The 12,041-nt window shown below is 42.8% G+C and overlaps 1 long non-coding RNA gene across 3 annotated transcripts in view; it reads left to right on the plus strand.

The window, feature by feature from the left end:
* The first annotated feature begins 11,610 nt into the window (after positions 1–11,610).
* Positions 11,611–12,041, plus strand: part of LOC119311003 — a 6,297-nt gene continuing 5,866 nt past the window's right edge. For 2 of the 3 annotated variants that reach the window (XR_005150840.1, XR_005150841.1), the window contains exon 1: positions 11,612–11,830. This is a non-coding gene — a long non-coding RNA (uncharacterized LOC119311003). Of the gene's footprint in view, positions 11,831–12,041 lie in introns of all 3 variants that reach the window. The other variant, XR_005150842.1, reaches the window with a different exon arrangement.

Here is a 12,041-nt window from a genome sequence, read left to right on the forward strand (position 1 = left end):
TAGTTTCTACAAAATAAAACCACCACCGTGCTCTAAAAAGATATAAGTGAAGCACTAGAGCAAAATTGTCTAGCTCAAAAGATATAAGTGAAGCACATAGAGTATTCTAATAAATTCTGATTCATGTGTGTGTCTCTAAAAGGTGTGTAAAGCAAGTATGATTGTGGTAAACTAAAAATCAAAGACTCAAATCATACAAGACGCTCCAAGCAAAACACATATCATGTGGTGAATAAAAATATAGCATCAAGTAAAGTTACAGATGGACGAAGACGAAAGAGGGGATGCCTTCTGGGGCATCCCCAAGCTTAGGCTTTTGGTTGTCCTTGAATTTTACCTTGGAGTGCCTTGTGCATACCCAAGCTTAGGCTCTTGCCACTCCTTATTCCACAATCCATCAAATCTTTACCCAAAACTTGAAAACTTCAAAACACAAAACTCAATAGAAAATCTCATGAGCTCCGTTAGCAAAATAAAACAAACCACCACTTTAAGGTACTGTAATGAACTCATTCTTTATTTATATTGGTGTTAAACCTACTGTATTACAACTTCTCTATGGTTCATACCCCCCGATACTAGCCATAGATTCATCAAAATAAGCAAACAACACACGAAAAACAGAATCTGTCAAAAACAGAACAGTCTGTAGCAATCTGTAACTTTTGAATACTTCTGTAATCCCAAAAATTCTACCAAAATAGGAAGTCCTAGGAAATTTTTTTATTAATGTTATGAAAAAATAATCAAATGAAAATCATATTTCTGTGATTTATTAAAATTATTCCCGTGCGTGCAAAAGTTTCTGTTTTTCAGCAAGCTCAAATTAACTATCACCGTAGATGATCCTATAGGTTCTACTTGGCACAAACACTAATTGGAACATGAAAAACCACATCTAAACAGAGTCTAGATGAATTATTTATTACTAAACAGGAGCAAAAAGTAAAGAAATAAAATAAAATTGGGTTGCCTCCCAACAAGCGCTATCGTTTAACGCCCCTAGCTAGGCATAAAAGCGAGAATAGATCTAAGTATTGCCATCTTTGGTATTCAATTCATATGTGGCTCTCATAATAGATTCATAAGGTAATTTGATTTTCTTCCTATTAAATTGTTCCATGCCTTTTCTTAATGGAAATTGGAATCTAATATTTCCTTCTTTCATATCAATAGTTGCACCAATCATTCTAAGGAAAGGTCTACCAAGAATAATAGGACATGAAAGATTGCAATCCATATCAAGAACAATAAAATCTACGGGCACATAATTCCTATTTGCAACAATAAGAACATCATTAATCCTTCTCATAGGTTTCTTAATGGTGGAATCCGCAAGGTGCAAGTTTAAGAGTAATCATCAAATTCACGGAAACCTAACACATCACACAAAGTTTTTGGAATCGGGGAAACACTAGCACCCAAATCACACAAAGCATAGCATTCATGATCTCTAATTTTAATTTTAATAGTAGGTTCCCACTCATCATGAAGTTTTCTACGGATAGAAACTTCTAATTTAAGTTTTTCTTCATAAGATTGCATTAAAGCATCAACGATATGTTTAGTAAAAGCTTTATTTTGACTATAAGCCTGAGGAGATTCTAACACGGATTGCAACAAGGAAATACAATCTATTAAAGAACAATTATCATAATTAAATTCCTTGAAATCCAAAATAGTGGGTTCATTGCTATGTAAAGTTTTGACCTCTTCAATCCCACTTTTACCAATTTTTGCATCAAGATCTAAAAACTCCGAATCATTGGGACGCCTTCTAACTAAAGTTGACTCATCTCCAGTCCCATCATTACCAAGATTCATATTGCAAAACAAAAATTTAATAGGGGACACATCAATCACTTTTATATCTTCATCCCTATTATCATGAAAACTAGAAGAACACGCTTTTACAAAGCAATCTTTCTTAGCACGCATGCTAGTGGTTCTTTCCTTGCACTCATCAATGGAAATTCTCATAGATTTGAGAGACTCATTGATATCTTGCTTAGGTGGAATAGATCTAAGTTTCAAAGAATCAACATCAAGAGAAATTCTATCCACGTTCCTAGCCAACTCATCAATCTTAGGCAATTTTTCTTCAAGCAAAGCATTGAAATTCTTTTGGTAAATCATAAACTCCTTTACACTAATCTCAAAATCAGAGGGCAACTTATTAAAATTTCGATAAGAGTTGTTGTATGAATTACCATAATAATTAGAGGAATTACTAGGGAAAGGCCTAGGATTAAAGTTTCCTCTATAAGCATTTTACCAAAATTGTTCCTACCAACAAAATTCACATCCATAGATTTATTATTATTCTCAATCAAAGTAGACAAAGGCATATCATTAGGGTCAATAGGAGCACTCTTATTAGCAAACAATTTCATAAGTTCATCCATCTTTCCACTCAAAACATTAATCTCTTCTATCACATGAACCTTTTTACTAGTAGATCTTTCGGTGTGCCATTGAGAATAATTAACCATAATATTATCTCGGAGTTTAGTAGCTTCTCCTAAAGTGATTTCCATAAAAGTGCCTCCCACGGCCGAATCTAAAAGACTTCTAGAAGCAAAATTTGTATGGTCATCCATAAATTTAATCCATGTGTAGGGCAATTGCGAAACATTAATTTCATTCTCTCCCAAGATTGTGCAACATGCTCATGATCAAGTTGCTTAAAATTCATAATATCGTTTCTAAGAGAGATGATCTTAGCGGGAGGAAAATACTTAGAGATAAAAGCATCTTTGCACATATTCCATGAATCAATACTATTTTTGGGCAAAGATGAAAACCAAGTTTTAGCACGATCTCTAAGCGAAAACAGAAATAGCTTCAATTTAACAATATCATTATCCACGACTTTCTTCTTTTGCATATCACACAAATCAACAAAGTTGTTTAGATGAGTGGCCGCATCTTCACTAGGAAGGCCAGAGAATTGATCTTTCATGACAAGATTCAACAAAGCAGTATTAATTTCACAAGATTCAGCATCGCTAAGAGGAGCAATCGGAGTGCTAAGGAAATAATTGTTGTTGATATTGGAAAAATCACACAATTTAGTATTATCTTGAGCCATCGTGACAAACAATCCAACACACAAGCACACAAGAGGCAAGCAAAAAAGAGGCGAACGGGAAAAAGAGGGCGAATAAAACGGCAAGGGTGAAGTGGGGGAGAGGAAAACTAGAGGCAAATGGCAAATAATGTAATGCGAGGGATAATGGTTTGTGATGGGTACATGGTATGTCTTGACTTGTGCGTAGACTCCCCGGCAACGGCGCCAGAAATCCTTCTTGCTACCTCTTGAGCATGTGTTGGTTTTCCCTTGAAGAGGAAAGGGTGATGCAGCAAAGTAGCGTAAGTATTTCCCTCAATTTTTGAGAACCAAGGTATCATTCCAGTAGGAGGCTACACACAAATCCCTCGTACCTGCACAAACAAATAAGAATCTTGCAGCCAACGTGATAAAGGGGTTGTCAATCCCTTCACGGCCACTTGCTAAAGTGAGATCTGATAGAGATAATAAATATTTTTGGTATTTTTATGATATAGATTGGAAAGTAAAGATTGCAAAATAAAATAGATCGGAAACTTATATGATGGAAAATAGACCCGGGGGCCATAGGTTTCACTAGTGGCTTCACTCAAGATAGCATAAGTATTACGATGGGTGAACAAATTACTGTCGAGCAATTGATAGAAAAGCGCATAGTTATGAGAATATCTAGGCATGATCATGTATATAGGCATCACGTCCGCGACAAGTAGATCGAAACAATTCTGCATCTACTACTATTACTCCACACATCGATCGCTATCCAGCATGCATCTAGAGTATTAAGTTCATAAGAATAGAGTAACGCATTAGGCAAGATGACATGATGTAGAGGGATAAACTCAAGCAATATGATATAAACCCCATTTTTTTATCCTCGATGACAACAATACAATACGTGCCTTGCTGCCCCTGCTGTCACTGGGAAAGGACACCGCAAGATTGAACCGAAAGCTAAGCACTCATCCCATTGCAAGAAAGATCAATCTAGTAGGCCAAACCAAACTGATAATTCGAAGAGACTTGCAAAGATAACAAATCATACATAAAAGAATTCAAAGGAGATTCAAATATTGTTCATAGATAATCTTTATCATAAACCCACAATTCATCAGATCTCGACAAACACACCGCAAAAAGAATTACATCGAATAGATCTCCAAGAAGATCGAGGAGAACTTTGTATTGAGAATCAAAGAGAGAGAAGAAGCCATCTAGCTAATAACTATGGACCCGAAGGTCTGTGGTAAACTACCCACACTTCATCGGAGAGGCTATGGTGTTGATGTAGAAGCCCTCCATGATCGATTCCCCCTCCGGCGGAGCACCGGGAAAGGCTCCAAGATGGGATCTCACGGGTACAGAAGGTTGTGGCGGTGGAAATAGGGTTTCGTGGTGCTCCTGGATGTTTTCAGGGGATATGAGTATATATAGGCGAAGGAAGTCGGTCAGGGGAGCTACGAGGGGCCCACGAGGGTGGGGGCGTGCCTACCCCCCTGGGCGCGCCTTCCTTCCTTGTGGACGCCTCGTTTCTTTCTTGACGTCCACTCCAAGCCTCCTGGATTGCGTTTGTTCCAAAAATAGCTCTCCCGAAGGTTTCATTCCGTTTGGACTCCGTTTGATATTCCTTTTCTGCGAAACACTAAAATAGGCAAAAAACAGCAATTTGGGCTGGGCCTCCGGTTAATAGGTTAGTCTCAAAAATAATATAAAAGTGCATAGTAAAGCCCATTAAACATCCAAAACAGATAATATGATAGCATGGAACAATCAAAAATTATAGATACGTTGGAGACGTATCACTTCTCCAGTGCATAACCTTCCAGACACTTCTCTTTTTGAAAAAGTTTTTAGGCATAAGAGGCAAGTAATTTTCTTGTATTTTCATTATTTTGAATTTTTTTTGTTTGTTTCACCCATAACAAAAGAAAACAAAAACAAAAGGGAAAACAAAAATCTACTTAGTGAAGAAAGCAAACAAGTATACACGAGAATATCAACCCCACGCTATTGCTCCCCGGCAACGGCGCCAGAAAAGAGCTTGATAATCCCCAAGTGCAAGGAATCGTCGTAGAAATTTCCAAAGATGGAAGTGATAAGTATGGAGTGCCGAACCCACAAGGAGCTAAAGGTAAGATCAGTATTCTCTCAAGTCCTATCTTCCACTGATACGACTCTACGTACACCGTACGTTTGCTTCCATCTAGAAACGAGAAATAAAACTATGTTGTGGGTATGAAAAGGATAGCTTTGCATGATGATATCGGAGAACTAAAATATAAAAATAGATCCTGCTAATATAAAATTAGAATATATTACTGTATATTATAAATAGCGAGTGTAGAATAATGATGGACCGGCGTGCAGAATTATCCTAGGCAATTGTTAACAAGATTGGTAGTCATTATTGCAATTTTATATGAGGGAGAGGCATAAGTTAACATACTTTCTCTACTTGGATCATATGCACTTATGATTGGAACTCTAGCAAGCATCCGCAACTAATAAAGATCATTAAGGTAAAACCCAACCATAGCATTAAAGTATCTAGTCCCCTTTATCCCATACGCAACAACCCCCTTACTCGGATTTAAGCTTCTGTCACTCTAGCAACCCACTATAAGTGAATCATGAACATGTTGCAACACCCTACAGTGGGAATCCTTCACGTGTGCACGGCACGGAAGGCACCATAGGACGGCACCAAAATAAAACATACAACTCAAACCAATCTAGATCATGAATCAACCCAAAAGACAAAAGAAATCTACTCAAAACATCATAGGATGGAAACACATCATTGGATCATAATATGTGGCATAAAGTGTCATGTTCAAGTAGGGGATTACAGCGGGGTGCGGGAGAGTGGACTGCTTAAAATAGATGGGGAAGGTGATGAAGATGGTGATGTGGATGAAGACGATCACCACGGTGATGGTTCCCCCGGTGGCACTCCGGCGCCACCGAGAGAGAGAGAGGGAGAGAGTCTCCTCCTTGTGCTTCCTCCTCCATGGCCTCCCCCCTAGATGGGGAGAGGTTCTCCTTCTAGTCCATGGCCTCCGGTGATGATGCCCCCCTCCGGCAGGGTGCCAGAGAGGGCCTAGATTGATTTTTTTGTGGCTACAGAGGCTTGCGGTGGTGAAACTTCCGATCTGGGTTTCTTTCTGGGGTTTTTGGTATTTATAGGAATTTTTGGCATCGGTCTCACGTCAAGGGGTCCATGAGGCAGCGACAAGCCAGGGAGGCGCGCCCTAGGGGGGCGCACCCTCCACCCTTATCATCGCCTCGGGACTCTTCTGGCCCAACTCCGATGCTTCGGGGGTCTCTTTTGGTCCATAAAAATCACCATAAATTTTTAGCCCATTCCGAGAACTTTTATTTCTGCACAAAATTGACACCACGGTAGTTCTGCTGAAAACAACATCAATGGGTTAGTTCTAATCAAATCATACCAAAATCATATAAAATTGTTGTAAACATGGCATGAATACTTCATAAATTATAGATATGTTGGTGACGTATCAGCAACTCATACCGATACTAAGCACATAAGCACGTAAAGTACATAGAACCAAAACATCTATAAACATGACATATACGGCTAGCTCATGAACGAGCAAGTAGGGGATGAACAAATCATACCCTCTGGTTGGCCAGGCCAATGCAGCGGTGGTAGCAGTAGCCTCGGCATCGTCCATGGCCATCTTCTTGGAGGCTTCATCGTCATCCATCGAGTGGATAGAGGGGAAGTGGTCGAAGCAGAGAAAGACGGGGACGGGGCCGAATCGGGAGCATTCACACCGAGACACTCTCCAAAAACCTTATCACCCTTCTCTCGGGAAGGATCTCAAAGAACGGGGTTCCGGAGGCACCAGCTCTCCCGACCAATCGTGCACGCGGTCGTCGGGATGGGATCGTCGGAAGTAGTTCCCTTTGTATGTCGATATGTTACTTGCCCGAGATTCGATCATTGGTATCTCCATACATAGTTCAATCTCGTTACCAGCAAGTCTCTTTACTCGTTCCGTAATACATCATCTCGTAACTAACTCCTTAGTCACTTTGCTTGCAAGCTTCTTGTGAGGCTGTATTAGCGAGATGGCCCAGAGATACCTCTCCGATACATGGAGTGACAAATCCCAATCTCGATCAATGCCAACTCAACAGACACCTTCGTAGATACCTGTAAAACATCTTTATGATCACCCAGTTATGTTGTGACATTTGATAGCACACAAGGTATTCCTCCAGTATCCAGGACTTGCATGATCTCATGGTCGAAGGAATACGTATTTGACATTAAGAAAGCAGTAGCAATAAACTGAACGATTATATGCTAAGCTAACGGATGGGTCTTGTCCATCACATCATTCTCCTAATGATGTGATCCCGTTATCAAGTTACAACACATGTCCATGCTTAGGAAACCTTAACCATCTTTGATCAACGAGCTAGTTTAGTAGAGCCTCACTAGGGACACGGTATTTGTTTATGTATCCACACATGTATTTAAGTTTCCGATCAATACAATTCTAGCATGAATAATAAACCTTTATCATGATTAAGGAAATATAATAATAACCATTTTATTATTGCCTCTAGGGCATACTTCCATCACGACTGAGTCTGCGAACATCCCACGGTCCAGTGTCTCAACAGTGGAACTTCTGTTAGTGACTCGTTAATTAATCCATGCATTCCTGGCCGGCTAAAATAAAGCGCATAGGTGTGAGCTCGGCTCGGCTCATTCCTGCAAAACATAGCGCGTGTGACGAGGCAAGGCATAGCGGGCGGGGGAGGAGGAGCTGATACGTCTCAAACGTACCTACTTTTCCAAACACTTTTGCTGTTGTTTTGGACTCTGATTTACATGATTTGAATGGAGCTAAACCAGACTGGCATTGTTTTCAGCAGAACAACCTTGGTGTTATTCTTGTGAAGAAATAAAAGTTCTCAGAATTGACAGAAAATTTACAGAGAATTTCTCTAGAACTAATAAAAAACATTGGCGAGAAGATCTACTAGAGGGGGGGCCTGAAGCCTCCACTAGTCATACCTCTGGTCCTATAAGTTCCATTTTGCAGAAAAAACTGAGAGAAAGGTTCATCGTGTTTTACGATACGGAGCCACCTCCACCTCCCGTTCTGCATCAGAAGGGCTGATCTGGAGTCGCTACAAAAAAACATTTCTGTGATGATACGTGTTTGTCACAGTAGGTCACCTTTTCTGTCATGCATGTACATCTGTGACGATTTTATGACAGAATCAAGATAGTTATACATGTTTTGTCGTAGAAGTGTTCCGTGACAATACTCAAATTATCATCACGGAAGTGTCCACTTCCATGACGATAAATGCGTGTCATGGAAGTGTTTTCATTAAGGGTAACCACACGTGACATCCACCGTAGTGGGTCGTCGTTAAGCTACCAGGTGTCGATTTTGGATCTGATACCCATTAACAGCCAGGACCAATGACAATTTCCCACGTGTCAATTTCTCATTCACCAAAAATGCCACGCGTCAATTCCGCGTTGCGACAAATGTCATCCATCTAGTGAAGAAGATGTGCCTATAACACGTCGACACGTTGCACGACCCAACATTGGCCCATTTATGTTAAAATGTCGGTTCACTTGACTTGGTCAAAAGTTAGCGGGCCAACCCATTGAAAGTCTGTTAACGGCTTGTTTGCATATAGCACATTTACGGCTCGGGTACACACAACCCGTTATAGCCTTTCTGAATTTAGCCCATTAGGCTTATGTGGGTCGTCCAATATGATTCCAGCCAGTTGACACTTTCAGCCCATGTAAACTCTGTGACGTCTTTTGACTCATATGAGGCCTTTTGTACTGAAACTTTTTATAAGTGCATACGAGCGGCTTCATTTCATGAAACGCAGCAAAGCCAAGGTGAATAGTTTCTGTGCACTAAAACTTAATATGATGAAGGCATATGACAGACTCGAGTGGGATTACTTACAAGCCATGATGCTAAAACTAGGCGTTGCTCCTTCATGGGTGAATATTGTGATAAATATGGTGAGGTCAGTCTCGTTCTCAGTTCTCTTCAATGGTGAAAGACTTGACCAGTTTGCTCCAAGTAGAGGCATTCTGCAGGGAGATCCGATATCCCCATACCTTTTCTTAATTGCAGCAGAGGGCCTTTCGTGCCTCCTGAAATCCAGTCTTTGTCATCTCAGTTGGAAGGAATCAAGGTGGCTCTAATGGCTCTCGTCATAAACCACCTCCTTTTTGCTGATGATAGCCTGCTATTTTTTAAGTGAAGTCATGATGGGGTTGTTGATGTATCAAACCTACTGGACATGTATTGTATGGCTTCGGACAACATATAAACCATGACAAGTCATCTATCTTCTTCAGCAGGAGATGCCCACAGATGGTAAGAGACAGTGTCAAAAAAAATTACATGTCCATAATGAATCTTTGAGTGACAGATATCTGGGCATGCCAACCGACGTTGGACACTCAAAGAATGGTACCTTTAGATAACTTAGAGGCCGAGTGTGGGAGAAGGTGAAAGGCTGGATGGAAAAATTATTATCTTCTGCTGGAAAGGAAGTACTTATAAAGTCTATAGCACAAGCCATCCTAGGTTATTCTATGTCTTGTTTCCGCTTACCACGAGGTCTTTGCGAGAGTGTCACCTCGATGATCCGTCAGTTCTGGTAAAGCGGAAGCCTTGTTGGGTAGCCTGGGATGTGATGACAAAACACAAACACATGGGGGGCCTTGGATTCTGGGATCTGGAGACATTCAACCTTGCTTTATTAGCAAGACAGGCTTGGCGCTTGCTACTGAATTCCACATCTTTGAGTGCCCAAATTATAAAAGCAGTTTATTCCCATGAAACAACGCTTCTTGAAGCAACACTTGGGTCATATCCATCCTAGATTTGGAGGGCTATTCTGGACGGACGTGACATCATGATGCAAGGTATTATCCGGAGAATCGGCAACGGAGAAGCTAAAAATATTTGGGACACTAATTGGATACCCGGGTTGAACGTGAAGAGGCCGGTTACGTCTCTAACACCCACCCCCCGACCAGAGTTTCAGAACTGATCATATCAACAACATCTTCTTGGAATGAGCAATTAGTCCGGGCGACCTTCATTCCGCTGGATGCTGAGGCCATACTTAAAATCCTGTTATGTACGAGACAGAATGAAGATTTCTGGGCATGGAGTGAGGAGAGAAAGGGAAATTTCACAGTCAGGCATGCGTTTAGAATGATACAGCGCACAAAGTTCAGTCGAGAAGCATGGCTGCTCGGCCAGGGGGGATCATCACATGAGGAAGAGGATAGCCAAGGGTGGATAAAGCTTTGGGGCATCAATGTTCCTTCTAAACTGAAGAACTTTGTGTGGAGATTAGCGCAACACTCTATACCGACGAAGGCCCTCCTTAATCATCGTAATATGTTCACGACCAGCTCATGCTGTCTGTGTGAGGCTGAAGATACCTGGAGACATGCGCTTCTGAACTGCTCTATGTCTAGGAGTACATGGGCTCTGTCATCTGAGCAAGTTGTAGATCAGCTGAACTTAAATGTTAATGACAATGCAAAGTCATGGCTATTCTCTATGCACAAGTCTCTACCACAAGAGGAATTTACTAGATTTGTGGTCACTCTATGGGCTCTGTGGGGGGCATGACGGAAGGCTATCCACAAACAGATTTATCAGAGCCCTTTTGCCGTTCATGCTTTTGTTCAGTCCTACATAGGAGACCTCAATGCAATCAGACCACATACAGCCCAATCGGCGAGTTCACCTGTCGTCCGTCCAATGCACTGGATTGCGCCTCCATCAGGTTCAGTAAAGATAAATGTTGATGTTGCGGTCGGAAGAGGAGGAAACTACGGAGCTGTGGGAGCTATTTGTCAAGATCAAGCGGGCAGCCTCAACGGTGGTTTATCAAAGGGTATATGATCCAGCGACACTTGAATGTATGGCGATCAGAGAGGCATTAGCACTTGCTGATGACCTTTATGAGAGGATGATACAAGTCTCTTCAAATTGCCAAGTGGTGGTGCAGGACATCCAAGACAGAAGTGCGACAGCATATGGAGCAATTATACATGAAATTACTGACCATAGGTCTGCTTTTCAGTCTTATAATAATAGTCATCTAACTTATAAAGGATGAAGGGGTAGGTAGTCACAACGAAGGCATCGAGCGCACGGTACCATGCGAGGGGAAAAAGCCCACCGTATCGCGCCGCGCGTGGGGGTGCAGCGCACCACGCGAAGGAGAAAAAACACCGTAGCACGCGTGGTAGAGAGCCGCGCCCCAATCCACAGCCCCGCACCCCTCGCTCCTCCCTCCCTCCCTCCCTCCCCCGTCCTCACCCGCCGCCGCTCCCTAACCCTAGCCCCAATCCACAGCCCCGCGCCCCTCGCTCCTTCCTCCCTCGTCCTCACCCGCCGCCGCTCCCTCCAACCACCTCCTCCTCCTTCCGATGGGTCGCCGGATCCGTCGGCCACCCCATGGACTTCGCCTAGAAAACGCGGGCTGGGAGAGAGAGCGCGGGCGGGCGGTAGAGGAGGGTGGCGGGCGCCGACGTCGCAGTCGAGGGGGAGCAGGGCCAGTCGGCCGGAGCTGGAGGCCGGCGCTGGAGGAAGGAGCGGCGAGGAGAGAGGCGCCGGCCATCGGGGACCTCCTAGCCCTCTTCTCCTTGTCGCCATGGCAGGTGGAGCTCGAGCCATCGGTCAGCCTCCCCCTCCCCATGCGTAGGTACCCCCTGCTCCCCTCCTCCTTCCCTTGATTTATCTCTCTCTCCCCCACCCTATCTCCCCCCTTCCGTGTTGCCATGGCCCGTCGCTCCTTCGACCCCGGATCCCGGTGATGCTATCTCCTGTGCGCCGCCTCAATCCACCGCCCTCCCCCGCAGGCTCTTCCGCGCTGGCTTCCACGAGCTGGGTTGTTGCCTCCTCCCCTCCCGTGC

The sequence above is a fragment of the Triticum dicoccoides genome, chromosome 5B (assembly GCF_002162155.2).
Source record: "Triticum dicoccoides isolate Atlit2015 ecotype Zavitan chromosome 5B, WEW_v2.0, whole genome shotgun sequence".
Taxonomy (NCBI): domain Eukaryota; kingdom Viridiplantae; phylum Streptophyta; class Magnoliopsida; order Poales; family Poaceae; genus Triticum; species Triticum dicoccoides.